Source organism: Schistocerca nitens, chromosome 9 (assembly GCF_023898315.1).
Source record: "Schistocerca nitens isolate TAMUIC-IGC-003100 chromosome 9, iqSchNite1.1, whole genome shotgun sequence".
NCBI lineage: Eukaryota > Metazoa > Arthropoda > Insecta > Orthoptera > Acrididae > Schistocerca > Schistocerca nitens.
The window spans coordinates 152505414-152523120 of record NC_064622.1 but is presented as its reverse complement, the minus strand read 5'-3'; the positions used below and the strand labels follow the sequence as shown (position 1 = coordinate 152523120).

Genomic DNA, 17707 nt, shown 5'->3' with positions numbered 1-17707 from the left:
TTGATGAGAATTTAAACTATAGAAAGCACATTTTCGAACTCATAATACAACTTAGTTTGGCCACATATGCAATTTGAATCACTGAAATTCTTGGGGAGAGACAAATCTGGCAGTTGACAAATTTTCATATTTCATTCGCTAAAGTAATCTGTAGAAGAATTTCTATTATTGTAGCGTGTAGTAATGGTAGTTACAAATTACTAACTCACATCTCTATGTTTCTTAAAGAAAAAACTTATAAATGTTCAGTATGTAGTGATATTTACAAATTAGTTTTTGATGTGACTGTAAAATTACTCGTTCTACGTAATTATGATTTATTGTGGAAAATGTTCCATGGAACAGGAAACTAAATAAGTAACCGATGTTAGTTCTCATGTACTTTCATGAAATGAAATAGTTTTTTGTTACTAAATGTCGTAAGTCCACGTGGCGTATTAAGCACAAATCGCTTGAAGCTAAGTAATAGATTCTGTGGTAACTTTGGTAAACGTAAATACATACCTGACATAGAGTGAAATGGAGACTATTTAGAAACTACGCTAATGTGCGTAGCTGACGGACAAAAGTAACATTCACATGATGTCTCACTGCCAACAAACACTCTATTAAAAAAAAAAAAGATCTGAGCACTATGGGACTTAATATCTATGGTCATCAGTCCCCTAGAACTTAGAACTACATAAACCTAACTAACCTAAGGACATCACACAACACCCAGTCATCACGAGGCAGAGAAAATCCCTGACCCCACCGGGAATCGAACCCGGGCGCGGAAAGCGAGAACGCTACTGCACGATCACGAGCTGCGGACACACTCTATAAAACTTGGACGATACATACAAAGAACTGCTACAGTATAGTCTAGAATTTAACAAAGAAATATACAATGAGATAAACAGAAATTAGACTTTCTTCAAAGAAACTGATTACGCTGAAGTCACGATTTATGATGGACTCCTGGACGTTAGGAAAGGCGGCTCATGGCTCTTAACACCCTGTGCTTCCACTCTGGCCACAAGGTTGGTAAAGAGCTCTTGTGGTGGAACGTTCCATTTCTGTATCAGCGCGGTCGACAATCGATGGATGGTCCCGCATTGTCACCCATGAAAATGAAGTCAGAGCCGAATGCACCGCTGAAAAGACCCACGTGGGGAAGAAGGCACTGTGTCTCAATACTGTTGGCGGTGAGTGTCCTGTTTTCAAATATTAATACACCATTACGCCCAGACCACCAAAATGATCCTGTTCGACAATGTTTCAAATGGCTCTGAGCACTATGGGACTCAATTTCTGAGGTCATTAGTCCCCTAGAACTTAGAACTAGTTAAACCTAACTAACCTAAGGACACCACACACATCCATGCCCGAGGCAGGATTCGAACCTGCGACCGTAGCGGTCTCGCGGTTCCAGTCTGCAGCGCCTAGATCCGCACGGCCACTTCGGCCGGCGTTCGACAATGTTTCCGCGTTTATTGCGTATTACCACATCTCGCTATTTTGAGCGTACCTCCTGAGTAAGAATTCAGACAAACTGCTCTCATCCGCGAAGAGCAGGCGATCTCACCTTTCGTTGGCCAATCCCTACGTTCTTGGCACCATCGCAGATGGTGCCGCCCGTGTGCGGATATCAGCGGAATACAACGTACTGGTCGTCGGGCAAAGAGCAGTCCCCTGAAACCGCCGTGCCACTGTGGTACGCGAGATTGCATGCCTTGCAGTCCTTTTAAATGTGGTCGCATCTGCAGCTGCTATTTGAGGTGGGGCCCCTTTTTTGCTTGCTGCATCATGTAGCGATCATCTGCAGCTGTAGTTATCGTGGTCGTCCACCTCCTTTCCTTCGATCGGCAGTGCTTGTGGTTCGGAACATTCACTATGCAACTGCACAATGCTTTCATTAATACCAAACTCATGAGCTGCACTCTTACTCTTTTGTCTTCCTTCCTTTTACCGAAGTGTCTTCCTTGTGTGCACTCATTCAAAAGTGTTCTACTAGCCACACTGTAATGAAGAACACCACCACAGCGCACAGTAACTGCTCGCCGATTGACACTCACTGTCTTATCCCGTTCATTGAACCACCTCGTGTTGTGCGGCCAGCCGCATTTGATACTATACTCACGCCAAGTAACGTACAACTTTTCATACCGACTGGGAGACCTTGTCACCTTGCAATTTCATTCATTTCCACCGAATAGATAGTATGTTGTGTTACTTTACCTATCTCTGCCTTAAATTTTGCAGAACAGTGTAACAATCGGGATTTAGTAACAGAATGTCAGATGTTCATTGAAGTACAAGCTATTAATGTAAACGTAGCATGTGAAAGCTAGATTTTAAATACAAACTCTTGATCGGTGTTCCAGAGACTCGTAATTTCCATTAGAATACGGATTTAAAAGCGGTGTTGTGATTTCAAGTATACGGAAACCTAACCCCAAAAAATGAACTTCCTTTATCTCCGAATAAATTTGGTACAGTCTAGGAACACATGCTATACTATAGAAGTTTTTCACTTTTTTTTGCTGAATAACTGTGTGTCGCCCTAGATCAGGCAACTAAAGATATGGAGCTTATTGAGGTGAGTCAAACCACATGTTGCAGGATAGCTGTCACGTGACGTATGACTTCAGCAGTCTAGCCGTTGCACAGTGTTTCATCCAATGATCGAAAAAGTTCTTTAACTCTTCCAAAGGGTCTCCAGGGTTTCTGTTCACATCTTCTAAGTAAGTGCTGAAAACGATTCTCTTTTACACACTTTATTTTAAGTAGGAGGAAAACGTCGTGATTGATAGTTACCCTGGAGGTATGGAGATGGTGGGGTGTCGGGGGGGGGGGGGGGGTGCTGAAGCGAATCATAGTCACTTTGCTGTAACGGATATCTGTTCGGTTCTGTCATATAAAAAAGGTAAACAGGCAGGGGAAAGCAGTCCCTTGATCGCCAAAAATTCAAAATCAGTGAACCAGAAAACGTTTTTTATGAGAACAAACACTCTGCTATTGATTAAAAACCATGTGTGGTACGCACGCGTAAGAGGATAAAATTCGACTCCCTTCCATCTCCCAAAGGCTTCATATTTACTTTTGGGTCTACAACACATGGTCTTCCTACACTTGCGGTTCGTCCGATTTAACTTCTCTAGATATTTCTGTATTGCTAACTATCCTTTGAGTTCAGTTTCATCAGAAGTCTTCATTCAGTACCCCGTCAGGTTCAGTATTCCGTAAGCTGATGACATTGCTATCTTCAGTGAAAGTGAACAATTACAGCATGTGTTGAAAAGAATGAGCAGTCACAATAATACAGAATGTGGATTGAGAGTTTAGGGAAGAAAGACAAAAGTAATAAGTAGCAGAAATGAGGAAATGAGCTGCATCAAACCAGTCTCAGGACTGAAGACCACAACAACAACAACAACAAATGTGGACAGTGAGAAACTTGACATCAGAATTGGGGATCACGTAGACAGTCAAGGAAGTCTGTCACCTAGGCAGCAAAATATCCCATGACGAGTGGAGCACGAGTGACGTAAAAAGCAGATTATCGCTGGCAAAGAAGGCGTTTCTAGCCAAGAGAATTCTACTAGTATCAAAAACATGCACTATTTTAAGGAAGAAATTTCTGAGATGAGGGAAAACAGGAACAGAACTGAATCAAAGAATGTGAGGTATGCTGCTATAGAAGGATGTTGCAAATCAGATCGACTGGTAAGGTGAGAAATAGGAAGCATCGCCACAGAATCTGCGGAGAAAGGAAAATATGGTAAATACAGACAAGAAAAATGGACAGGATGATTGGACATCTGTTGAGAGATGAAGCAATAATCTCTATGGAACTAGATGGAGCTGTGGAGGGTGAAAACTGTAGAGGGAGACAGAGAGCGGAATTCATGTAGCAAATAATTGAGAACGTAGGTTGCAAGTGCCACTCTGAGATGAAAAGGTTGGCGTAAGAGAGGAATTCATGGCGGGAGCATCAAACCAGTCAGAAAAACAAACCACGTAATTTGTTTCCTATGTACCAGTGCAAAACTAAATGGAAATGAAACACGACGTCTACTGGAAATTTGTGTTCTACAGCTGGGTTTCATTCGAGTGGAAAGGGGCAATTTCCTAGTGACTGTCACAAGGAAATCACTCACGTTAAAAATTGTCTTCGTATCCGCGCACAATGTCTGTTACGTAATTGCGCAACAGATTGACGTAATATGATTTTGTAGTTGTATATTTACTTCTACACTTACACTGACGTACTAACACACTATGACCACCGTCTTAATAGCGTGTTGGTATACCTTTGAAACGTAGTACAGCACTGATTCCGGCTGGGACGTCCGGAATGTATGTTACGAGCAGGCATCGGCCATCGACCTAGTGAAACGTGATTCATCCTACCAGGTGACGTTTGCCACTGATCCACGGTGCAGTCTCCATAATCCTGTGCCCACTGTTGTAACTGACTACGTCTTTGGGGCAATGAGGGAGCACGTAGGGACGTGTTTAACCATGTGCGCTGAATATTGTGCATTGAAAGACACGTGCTTTTACCAGCTTTGTGCTCAGTCTTCAGATCTGCCACAGAATGACAGAGCGGGCAGCCTTCCGACCTCCACTTTCTGCGATGAGGTGTGGACGTCCAACAACTTGTCGCCTACAGTACTCGTCGTTTCACCATCCCGCAACCGTTCTGCACACATGCTTACGATAGTTGCACCGTTAACAGCCGACCAGCTTTTCCGTTTCCGAGATGATTATTCTCTGCCCAATGTCGAAGTCGCTTGCACTGAGGTGACTAATATAGTGTTCGACCTCCGTTTGCCCGACGTAGTGCAACAACTCGGCGTGGCAAGGACACAACAAGTCGTTGGAGCTTCTCTGCAGAAATACTGAACTATGCTCCCTCTATAGCCGTCCATAATAACAAAAGAGTTGCAGATTCAGGACCTTGGGCATGAACTAACCTCTCGATGATGTCCCACGAATGTTCCATGGGTTTCATGTCGGGCGATCTGGATGGCCCAAACATTCGCTCGAGTTGTCCAAAATGTTCTGACTGTGTGTTGCCATCCATAAAAACTCCGTTGTTTGAGGACATGAAGTCCACAAATGGCTGAAATTGGTCTCCAAATAGCAGAACACAGCGATTTCCAGTCAATGATCACTTCAGTTGGGAAAGAGGACCCATTCCGTTCCATGTAAACACAGCCCACACATTATGGTGCCACCACCAGCTTGCACATTGCACATTGCACATTGCTGACCTGGCCATGGTTTTCTATTTGTCTAGGGTCCAACTGATATCGTCACGAGCCCTGGAACACTGAAGGCGATGTCGTCCTGTTAGCAAAGTCACTCGCGTTGGTCATTTCCTGCCATTGCTCATTAACGATAAATTTCGCTGGGCTATCCTGACATACGTTACTCGTACGTCCCATATTGATTTTTGCGGATATTTGTCTGTTAGCAACAACACGCCTACGCAAACGCCGCTGCTCTCTGTCAAGTGAAGGGTTCCGGCCACTGCGTTGTCCGTGGTGACAGGTAATGCCTGAAATTTGATATTCTTGGCATATCTTCTCACTGTGGATCTCGGAATACTGCATTTCCTAACGATTGCCGAAATAGAATGTCCCATTCGTCAAGCTCAAGCTACCCTGCGTTCAAATTCCGTTAATTCTCGTCGTGTGGCCACAATCAGGTCAGAAACCTTTTCACATAATCACATTGCAAATTACGCAATTTACAAAATCAGAGATGAACCTCCATATTAATACCTGCCGTCCCTGAACTGTAGTTTAGTGAAGATCTCCTTAACGCACTCACAGTTGTTATACGAATCCGTGATGAAACGGATGACTTTCCTTTGAATCTTCTTTACATCCTCTGTTATTCTCCTTGTTATCTTATGCTATTTGTGTCTGATAAGATGCTGAGACGACCTGTTTTGTTTTTCAGCTAATGTGTCGTTCCGCTTAATTGCCTAGTAGAGATACAGTACATCTGCCGAAGTTAAACAGGTGATTAACGTTAACTTGACATTAATATGGCACACTGTTACTGATGGATATAAAATGACTTATGCTTTAATCTTTTCTCCCGGTTGTGTTATGTATAGCTATCACGGGTCACGGGTCTCGGCGTCTCCAAATCAAAACCTGCAACCTCGAAAATGTGAAATCTGGTGGTACTTTACGTCTATACGGGGCACATTATGTCCAAATTTCCTCCGTAGTACACTAAGTAACCTTTCTGTCAAAATATTTCCTTGGACTTAAATGCGAGCACTATCACTATGCCACAGACATGCAACTAATACTTGCATATGGTTTTAGTAAGTTTGGATGACAGCAGATGGCTGGATAAACATTAGGGACAACATCAGGATTTGTTTCCTTCGCGGTAATAATTAATGTAAGCTTATATGGCTCCTAATTGAAGTTTAGAAAGGCAGTGATTTTGAACTATTAATGTGACCATATATGTTTAAAGCAGTTAAACTGGCACTAGTATTTCTGATCTCTGCCATGATTTACTAACTTTTCTGTTCAGGGATTCCATTCTCTTCGTATGCCATGTATTACCTGCAAATTAATCGTACAAACATACACTAAAACAATCCTTCTTTGTTGTTTCCAGCAAGACACATTGTGTACCGGACCGAGATGTGAACTCGGGACCTTCGCCTTTGACGGGCAAGTGCTCTACTGACTGAGCTAGCCAAGCACTACTCAAGGCCTGTCCCCACAGCTTCAAATCTGCCAGTATCTCGTCTCCTTCCTACCGAACATCACACAGAAGTTCTTCTCTGAACCCTGCAGGAGGAGACGAGGTACTGGTAGAATTGAAGCTGTGAGGACAGGCCTTGAGTAGTGCTTGGCTAGCTCAGTCAGTAGAGCACTTGCCCGTCAAAGGCGAAGGTCCCGAGTTCGAGTCTCGGTCCGACACTCAGTTTTAATCTCCCTGTAAGTTTCATATCAGGGCACACTCCGCTGGAGAGTGAAACTTTCATTCTGAAGGCACCTACTGCATTACAGAGCCACAACAACAAACTCTAACTGTTGTAGATATGACGTGTGACAGACTGTTTTGACTGTTGCTTGACTATTGTACTGGCATCCTAATCTCTCGATACACAAAACAAAGAAGAATAAACAACATTAGTGAAAAGAACTTGCTTGACAAACACGAGGAATAGTGAGATATGTCAAACAGATAAGCACAATTAATAAACTACTCGCCATTAAAATTGATACACCACCTACATGACGTGCTACAGACGCGAAATTTAACCGACAAGAAGAAGATGCTGTGATATGCAAATGATTAACTTTTCAGAGCATTCACACAAGGTTGGCGCCTGTGGTGCACCTACAACGTGCTGACATGAGAAAAGTTTCCAACCGATTTCTCATACACAAACAGCAGTTGACCGGCGTTGCCTGGTGAAACGTTGTTGCGATGCCTCGTGTAAGGAGCAGAAATGCGTACCATCGCCATTGCGATTTATCGTATCGCGACATTGCTGCTCGCGTTGGTCGAGACCCAATGACTGTTAGCAGAATGTGGAATCGGTGGATTCAGGAGGGTAATACGGAACGCCGCGCTGGATCCCAACAGCCTCGTATCACTAGCAGTCGAGATGTCAGGCATCTGGTATGGTGGTGCCATTGGTTACACGTCTCGGTCACCTCTTGTTCGCATTGATGGCACCTACAACAGTGGACGTTACATTTCACATGTGTTACGACCCGTGGCTCTACCCTTCATTCGATCCCTGCGAAACCCTACATTTCAGCAGGATAATGCACGACCGCATGTTGCAGGTACTGTACGGACCTTTCTGGATACAGCAAATGGTCGACTCCTGCTCTGGCCAGCACATTCTCCAGATCTCTCACCAATTGAAAACGTCTGGTCAATGGTGGCCGAGCAAATGGCTCGTCACAATATGCCAGTCACTACTCTTGATGAACTGTGGTATCGTGTTGAAGCTGCATGGGCAGCTGTACCTGTACACGCCATCCAAGCTCTGTTTGACTCAATGCCCAGGTGTATCACGGCCGTTATTACGGCCAGAGGTGCTTGTTCCGGGTACTGATTTCTCAGGATCTATGCACCCAAATTGCATGAAAATGTAATCACATGTCAGTTCTAGCATAATATATTTGTCCAATGAATACCCGTTAATCATCTGCATTTCTTCTTGGTGTAGCAATTTTAATGGCTACTAGTGTATTTAGGATGTTTGGTTTGTGAGACGCTCAACTGCGCGGCTATAAGCGCATCTAGGATATTATACAGAAGTGTAATTTGAATACCTTTAGAGATGTTTTCTTACTGGTGGATTAGTTAGCTGCATCAGTTCTGACCAACCTGTAACAATGAACACTGTTAATAATCTTTCTTCGTAGCTGTTTATCATAAAATGTTATACATTGCCTGCCAAACAAAATATAGCGCCCAGAAGACATGGTTGTATGACAAACTTCTTACACATGCACATGTTGGCGGTTATGGAAATGATTAGAAATATGGTTCTTTGTGGCTCTCAGAATGACCACCAGAGTGCATTAGGTTTTACGTGTGTAGTGCTGTCGCAGCGCTGGTAGTACATACATGGCGTGTGAACAATGTGAATTCTGAAGTATTGTTGTAAAGGACATGGAGATGCCACGTACTCGTATGTGACTGCGTTATCAACACTTGTCGGAGTCTGAAAGGCGACTAGTTGTCAATCTCCATTTGGTCAGCTGGTCAAATCATGCAGTATGCAGATTTGAGGGAAACTGGGGTGAGACAGGGAGCTGATGAAGTTCAAATGGTTCTGAGCACTATGGGACTTAACATCTATGGTCATCAGTCCCCTAGAACTTAGAACTACTTAAACCTAACTAACCTAAGGACATCACACACATCCATGCCCAAGGCAGGATTCGAACCTGCGACCGTAGCAGTCGCGCGGTTCCGGACTGCGCGCCTATAACCGCTAGACCACCGCGGCCGGCGAGCTGATGAGGGTAGGCGTATTCGTCGCCAAGGTTACAGGCGACGAGATGTGATCACAACAAGGCAGGGCCACTGTGTTGTGCACCAGGGGTATTGCAGTTGCGACACATCTGCATCTGACATCCAAGAACAGGTAACAGATTCCCTGTAACATTCTGTGTTATTCCGCACCATTGTGCGCAGACAATCACCAGCTGAACCAAGAAATTACTGCCCCGTGCACTGCTGCCACTAACACCATAGCAGAAACGGCCGCGTTTGGAGTAATGCCGTGGCCGGGAAGCATGAGCTGCTGGCGGGGCCAAAGAGAAATACGGACCATGCAACGAACTTGCGGCGTCACACCAGCCGACTTTTCCGCCACACTACGCGAATGATTGGCCCGCGTAGGGCCCCGGAAATCAGTATTTAATTGGAAAGCTACCCACTAAAGGTCTTAACTCTGTTGCTATCGAGAGTTTCCATGTACACTACTGGCCATTAAAATTGCTACACCACGAAGATGACGTGCTACAGACACGAAATTTAGCCGACAGGTAGAAGATGCTGTGATATGCAAATGATTAGCTTTTCAAAGCATTCACACAAGGTTGCCGCCGGTGGCGACACCTACAACGTGCTGACATAAGGAAAGTTTCCAACCGCTTTGTCATACACAAACAGCAGTTGACCGGCGTTGCCTGGTGAAACGTTGTTGTGATGCATCGTGTAAGGAGGAGAAATGCGTACCATCACGTTTCCGACTTTGACAATGGTCGGATTGTAGCCTATCGCGATTGCGGTTTATCGTATCGCGGCATTGCTGCTCGCGTTGGTCGAGATCCAATGACTGTTAGCCAAATGCCGGCCGCGGTGGCCGTGCGGTTCTGGCGCTGCAGTCCGGAATCGCGGGACTCCTGCGGTCGCAGGTTCTAATCCTGTCTCGGGCATGGGTGTGTGTGATGTCCTTAGGTTAGTTAGGTTTAAGTAGTTCTAAGTTCTAGGGGACTTATGACCTAAGATGTTGAGTCCCATAGTGCTCAGAGCCATTTGAACCATTTGTTAGCCAAATATGGAATCGGTGGGTTCAGGAGGGTAATACGGAACGCCTTGCTGGATCCCAACGGCCTCGTATTGTTAGCAGTCGAAATGACAGGCATCTTATCCGCATGGCTGTAACGGATCGTGCAGCCACGTCTCGATCCCTGAGTCAACAGATGGGGACGTTCGCAAGACAACAACCATCTGCACGAACAGTTCGACGACGTTTGCAGCAGTATGGACTATCAGTTCGGAGACCATGGATGCGGTTACCCTTGACGCTGCATCACAGACAGGAACGCCCGCCTGCGATGGTGTACTCAACGACGAACCTGGGTACATGAATGGCAGAATGTCATTTTTTCGGATGAATCCAGTTTCTGTTTACAGCATCATGATGGTCCCATCCGTGTTTGGCAACATCGCGGTGAACGCACATTGGAAGCGTATATTCGTCATCGCCATACTGGCATATCATCCGGCGTGATGGTACGGGGTGCTATTGGTCACACGTCTCGGTCACCTCTTGTTCGCATTGACGGCACTTTGAACAATGGATGTTACATTTCAGATGTGTTACGACCCTTGGCTCTACGCTTCATTCGATCCCTGCGAAACCCTACATTTCAGCAGCATAATGCACGACCGCATGTTGCAGGTCCTGTACGGGACTTTCTAGATACAGAAAATGTTCGACAGCTGCCCTGGCCAGCACATTCTCCATATCTCTCACCAATTGAAAACGTCTGGTCAATGGTGGCCGAGCAACTGGCTCGTCAAAATACGCCAGTCACTACTCTTGATGAACTATGGTATAGTGTTGAAGCTGCAGGGGCAGCTGTACCTGTACACGCCATCCAACCCCTGTTTGACTTAATGTCAGGTATCAAGGCCATTACTGCAGCCAGAGGTGATAGTTCTAGGTACTGATTTCTCAGGATCTACGCACCCAAATTGCATGAAAATGTAATCAGATGTCAGTTCTAGTATAATATATCTGTCCAATGAATACCCGTTTATCATCCGCATTTTTTCTTGATGTAGCAATTTTAATGGCCAGTAGTGTATCTGCGTAATGTTGAGATGCTACCACTGCCACCAATATCGCTAGATCTGTCCGGAGCAGGGCATTTGTGCCACTTACTTCGACATCCAATCCAAATCACTGCCAGTTTCTGAAATACCAACGACCATTTACAACGGTTGTGTGCCAGCTTGCATCAGAAGAGGATATAACGGCTTTACGACACTGTTCCTGACCGAATCAGTGCATTCTTCCAACGCAGCGCCATATTGATAAATGGGCTAACACCGCCAAGTTTCTTGCAAATTATATTCGATATTGTACTCACAAAAATAACTTCATATCCTTTCTAATAATGACGTTCCCTTTCGTTTCCGCCTCCCCTTCTGGGTGCTTCACTTCTCTTGTCAGGCAATGTATTTTCGACATTTTGTAATGTGGATGGCACCTCATAACCACGCTTTCACCTCCACGTACTGCACTAAACAAAGTGACTTCGTGTCGACGTGTCGTCTAGCAGGAACGTGCCATCATTCGACGATTACGTCACCATCCGTTCCGTTGCCATCTGGTTCTCGTCGGCCGCAATTTGACAGGTGAGCGAAAGAACACGATCTCGCCAATCAGTGTTATGGAGACGCCCGTCGAAAACACTGCGAAACAGAGGTGAGGGGAGACCATCCCAGTTTGGGACACTTGGTCGCCAATCCCAGTGAATGGTACTTCAGCTACAGCCCCAAGGGGGAACAGTAATAGCATTCTGGCCGTGAAAACAATTATCGTCAACGAGCCATAGCTAGTATAGGCGTACCCAGGGCAGGGCTGACGGCAGTTACAAGACACGCACCGCCTGCCACGTCCGCCCACGCTGCCACCTTGGATCGCCTGCCAATTCTAGCGCGCATTCAGCGAATGCTGGCGACAGACCGACTACTGCCTGGCAACGGCGTACACTTAACAACACCCATCATTGTCGTCCGACTGCCAAAGTTCTCTTCGAGTAAGAACGACTGAAACGTAGTAAAGAGTATACACGCCTCCGAGAGACCTGAATTACACAATAGCCATATTATCTTTTTCTGTCCGCCTCCGTAGCTGAGTATCAGAATCACAATAATAAATACGGTAACAGGCTCCGAATTGTCTTCAACAGAATGGGTGTAGGTTAGGAACTGGATTCCTAGAAGAGAGGGAATGGGTTGGGTTACGTTCCCGACTCTAACCTCACCTGCAAGTCACACATGAAAAATAAATCAGTAGTACAGAGGGTACAAGAATATGATAGCAAACATCTGGTGTCTGATGTAAAGGAAGACCTTGAACTCCCTAAGGATGCGTGTAGAAGGCTGGAACTGGCAAAAATGACAAGGCAGTGAAGGATTTTGTGATGTTGCTGTTCGGGACTGCTCTTCTGTCCACGTAATTTACCCTGGAAGGAACACACATCAAGGATTTACTGAATGATTAATTTGGGTGTGGGAAATGATGATGACGAACCTCAGGCTGCAGAAGAACAAAATGTGCATGCTGAACTGCCACCAGTTTAAGGTGACAGTGAAGGTGCTAAATTGTGCTACTGCTAAAGACTGAATATGATTCCTCATTCTTTGAATGCTGTAATTTATGACTGCAATTATCTGTCACCTTATTTATGTCATTTCATTGTAGCCATTTTTGTTACTGTTTTTGTGGAATAAAAAAAAGCGGTTTAAAAAGTGGTTGGCGCGACAGAACGCCATGCGGGGGTCCTGGGTTCGATTTCCGGCCGGCTCGCAGATTTTCTCCGCTCAGGGACTGGGTGTTGTGTTATCATTTCATCCTGATCGACACGGAAGTCGCCGGAGTGGCGTCAAGTAAAGAGACATGCACCAGGCGACCGGTCTAGCCGATGGTTGGCCCTAGCCACACGCAAGTTTCACCTTGCTTCCTTTACTTCAATCGTAGTGGCTGAAAGATATTCATGTACGTAAGTGTCGCTGACATCAATCTGTTGCGAACTTGCGGAATATCTTTTACGCTCATAGATTATGACATTTTAGGACAACGAAAAACTTCTCTTAACATGGATTCGACAATGAAAGATCTTACAAAACTTAGCTCGCTCTGTTCGTCTGTGAGGTCCAGAGCGCCGTATATATCGGCACTTAGGTTTATGCCGTGTTGCTTGACATGAGAAAGTCATTTGATACAGTCCCATACTAACATTTAGTGAAAAAGTACTAGCTTACTGAGTATCGGGACAGATTTGCGACTGCGTTCTAGACTATCTTGCAGACAGGACTCAAAATGTCGCTCTTAACGTGACAAAATCGACAGATGTATATAGCAGCAGTACCCCAAAGAAGTAGTGCGAGCCGGCCGCGGTGGTCTCGCGGTTCTAGGCGCGCAGTCCGGAACCGTGCGACCGCTACGGTCGCAGGTTCGAATCCTGCCTCGGGCATGGATGTGTGTGATGTCCTTAGGTTAGTTAGGTTTAAGTAGTTCTAAGTTCTAGGGGACTGATGACCACAGCAGTTGAGTCTCATAGTGCTCAGAGCCATTTGAACCATTTTTTTGAAGTAGTGTGATAGGGTCTTTACTGATTACAATATGCCGGACGTATCTCCTAAAAGTCATCACGTGCATTTTCTTTGCTATTTTAGCAGGTGTTTGCAATTCCGTTTTTGCAATGAGTCGCTGGATTCAACCCAAAGTAATATTACAGCATCGCCCAGACCCGTGCTGGCAGCTGCTGCCATGCAGCAGTACTTCTCATTCGCTGCTGGATTACTGGTTGTTCCTGTTTTAATATCGTTATACGAATATCACGCTAGACGAATTTGGAACCGCTCTATCTGATGGGCATATATCGCTTTACAAACCAGTTTGTTTGTAACGGGAAAGAGTAGATGCCTTCCGTCGAAACAGAGCGACGCATGAAAGACGTGTTGAGCAGCATTTGTTTGGGATCACTCCTGTTACGGCTAATCCGCACGTCAGCAGCAGAAAAACTTCGTGAGAATCGGGAATCTCAAAAACGTCGGTGCTGAGGAAGCTACATCAACATCGATTGCACCCGTACCACATTTCTATGCACCAGGAATTGCATGGCGGCGACTTTGAACGTCGTGTACAGTTCTGCCACTGGGCAGATCAGATTTTTCGCACGCGTTCTATTTAGCGACGAAGCGTCATTCACCAACAGCAGTAACGTAAACCGGGATAATATGCACTATTGGGCAACGGAAAATCCACGATGGCTGCGACAAGTGGAACATCAGCGACCTTGGCGGGTTAATATATGGTGCGGAATTATGGGAGGAAGGATAATTGGCCTCCATTTTATCGATGGCAATCTAAATGATGCAATGTATGCTGATTTCCTGCGTAATGTTCTACCGATGTTACTGCAAGATGTTTCACCGCATGACAGAATGGCGATGTACTTCCAACATGATGGATGTCCGGCACATAGCTCGCATGCGGTTGAAGCGGTATTGAATAGCATATTTCATGACAGGTGGATTCGTCGTCGAAGCGCCATACCATGGCCCGCACGTTCACCGGATCTGACGTCCCCGGATTTCTTTCTGTGGGGAAAGTTGAAGGATATTTGCTATCGTGATCCACCGACAACGCCTGACAATGTGCGTCAGCGCATTGTCAGTGCAAGTGCGAACATTACGGAAGGCGAACTACTCGCTGTTGAGAAGAATGTCGTTACACGTATTGCCAAATGCACTGAGGTTGACCGACATCATTTTGAGTATTTACTGCATTAATGTGGTATTTACAGGTAATCACGCTGTAACAGCATGCGTTCTCAGAAATGCTAAGTTCACAAAGGTACATGTATCACATTGGAACAACCGAAATAAAATGTTCAAACGTACCTACGTTCTGTATTTTAATTTAAAACCCATCTGTTACCAACTGTTCGGCTAAAATTGTGAGCCATATGTTTGTGACTATTACAGCGCCATCTATCACAAAGAGAAAAAAGTGGTCCAACTAAAACATTGATATTTCGTCACGTACTACACGAATACGTAATAAAAAATGGGAGTTCCTATTTTAAAAAAACGCAGATATCCGTTTGACCTATGGCAGCGCCATCTAGCGGGCCAACCATAGTGCCATCTGGTTTCCCCCTTCAAGCTAGACGAGTTTCGTTCTTTGTAGTTTTTTCGTTTGACGCTTATTTCGTGAGATATTTGGCCCGGTACGATCAATGGACCACCCTGTATACCTGATTCAGTAATAACGTCGGGAGCGTCATGGGGCTGTTCGCATCTGATGCGGTTGTCTGTCAGAAGACAGCAAAGCCGGAAGTCTGTTGCGAACTGCAGGAAGCTCTGCAGAAGGTTGACGAATGGTGCAGGGGCTCAGTTGAACCTGGACTTAAATAAATTTAACATACTGCGTATAATTAGGAGAACACATCCATTATATTACAATTACACTATTCGTGACAAATTGCTGGAAACAGTAAATATCGTAAAATACATACGAGTAACGATCTGGAGCGACCGTAAGTGGAATGGCTACATAAAACTAATATCAGGAAAAGGAGATGCCAGACTGAGATCCTTTGGAAGAAGGATAAGGAAATTTAATTCGTCCACGAAAGAAAGTGGCTTATAAAACTATCGTTTCACCAGTTCTTGGGTACTGATTGTCAGTCTGGGACCCTTAGCAGATTGAGTTAGTGTAAGAGATAGCATCCAAAGAAGAGCGTTGCGTTTCGTCACGGGATCGTTTAGTCGGTGCGAGAGCGTTATAGATATACTCAACAACTCCAGTGGCAGGGGGTACAAGGGAGACATTGTGCGTCACGGATAGGTTATCGGTTTGATTTCCAAGAGAGTATTATGTTCAGAAGTATCCGGACGACCAGAATTGCTTTACGTCTGATTCGCATGCAGCCCCCTGTAACGTAACAGTTCTGAAGGGCCACTAATATCGTTTCGGTACAGTCGCTTGACTATACAAAACGATTACCGGAAGTGACCAGTAGAAAACACTGCTCTGTGAGCCAGTAACTTCAGATGTAAATACCACACATGTCAGAGAACTCCTTATTATAGATGAGTCTGTCCTTGGCGCTTGTATACACAAATTTATTGCAATAAGTGACATGTCTAAAGTGTTACAACTTTTACTATTACCTGACACAAATAATGACCGTAACCCCAGCACATCTATTATTTTGCATTCTTGCTCTCTAGAAGGTTTCTCAACCATCTATTAACTTTCGTTCGCTTGGTGAATGTTTTTGCAAAAACCTGGTTAAAGAACTACCCAGTCAGAAAAACCGTGATTAGCACCGTCAAGCTCTCTATGGAAACCTCACCAACAACGTATCACTAGTAATGTCACATTATTCACGGTGGCACGTTGAGCTACGTGCAGTTCGAAAACCACTTATCGTGCTTGTTATCTAACACAAAGTGACATTAAAAATTTTATTCACTGATCCGCATTGCTGTCTAACCATAAAGAGACGTGACAAAGCCCATTTTAGACAGTATTTTGAAATGTTATGCCACAAAAGAATGCTGAAGATTTCATGGATTGATTTCAGATCTATTCAAGAGGTACTGTGCACAGTTGGGAGATAAGAAATTTGTGGCACGACAAAAAGAAAGCATCGATTGATAATACACATTCTGAGACATCAAGGCTCAAGGGATCACCAATTTGGTACTGAAGGGAAGAAGGAAGGGTAAAATACGTAGAAGGATACCAAGAGATGAATACAGTAAGCGGATTCAGAAGGATGTAGGTTGCAGTAGTTATTCGGAGATGAAGCAGCTTAAGTTTACATAGAATAGGCTAGCATGGAGAGCTGCATGAAAACTGTTTTGGACTGAACCCCATAACAACAACAAAGTCAGTTAACCAATTTGAATTTGAAAGTACTTGACGAAAATTATTGTGCTGGACCTGGACTCTTATCAGAAACAATTGTCCCTCTTAACTAATCATGAAAGATATAAAATATGATGTCATTGCAAGTAACAAATTTGAAATGACTTAATGTATGAGTTGGACGGCGATTCTAACCCAGTACCTAATCCTATTGTTATGTTAGCATAATAAAATGCCAGATATCGAATTTTCTCAACAGTAGCGGCATGTTTGAAACTGCAATGACGAGAAAAAACGAATAATTTCTGCCGTCCCGGGATTCGAACAGGGCACCTATCGTCGTAGTTTTCTGTAGACGAATAGACACTAAATATAAGTTACATTCACCTGTAGCGAGATGAGCACATGTTTGAACTAGAAATGACGTGACGAAGAGTACGGTGATATCGGGAATGGAACCCCGGACATGCCGTCGTTGACAACAGGCGAAGACTCGTTACCTATCGAATTCTTTTTCACCAGCAGTGGCATATCTGAACTTAAAATGATGTGTCGAAAAGATCTGCGTCTCTCTGGGAGTCGAAACCGTCACATAGCCATTGACAATGAACGAAGAGATATTAAGAATAGAGATAAATTTCGAACAACAGTTAGGTGAAATCGCGGTAAAGCTTGAAAAGACATAATGAAAATTTTTATATCGAACTAGGATTCGAACCCTGACATGTGCATTATGTAGAGAACTTGGGATTCTGACTTCCTGGCTGCATGGAGTGGATTATCGTCTGTTCAATAAATTCGTTTCTT

General features: G+C 44.5%; 1 protein-coding gene across 3 annotated transcripts in view; it reads right to left on the bottom strand.

The window, feature by feature from the left end:
- LOC126203811 (TWiK family of potassium channels protein 18) overlaps positions 1 to 17707 on the bottom strand; it is a 1380696-nt gene that overhangs the window by 830821 nt on the left and 532168 nt on the right. The window contains exon 3 of one of the 3 annotated variants that reach the window (XM_049938180.1): positions 8319 to 8373. The exons of the other annotated variants lie outside the window; for them this stretch is intronic. The gene's annotated coding sequence lies outside the window, so the exon portion shown is untranslated. The remainder of the gene's footprint in view (positions 1 to 8318; positions 8374 to 17707) is intronic. 3 annotated transcript variants of the gene reach the window in all.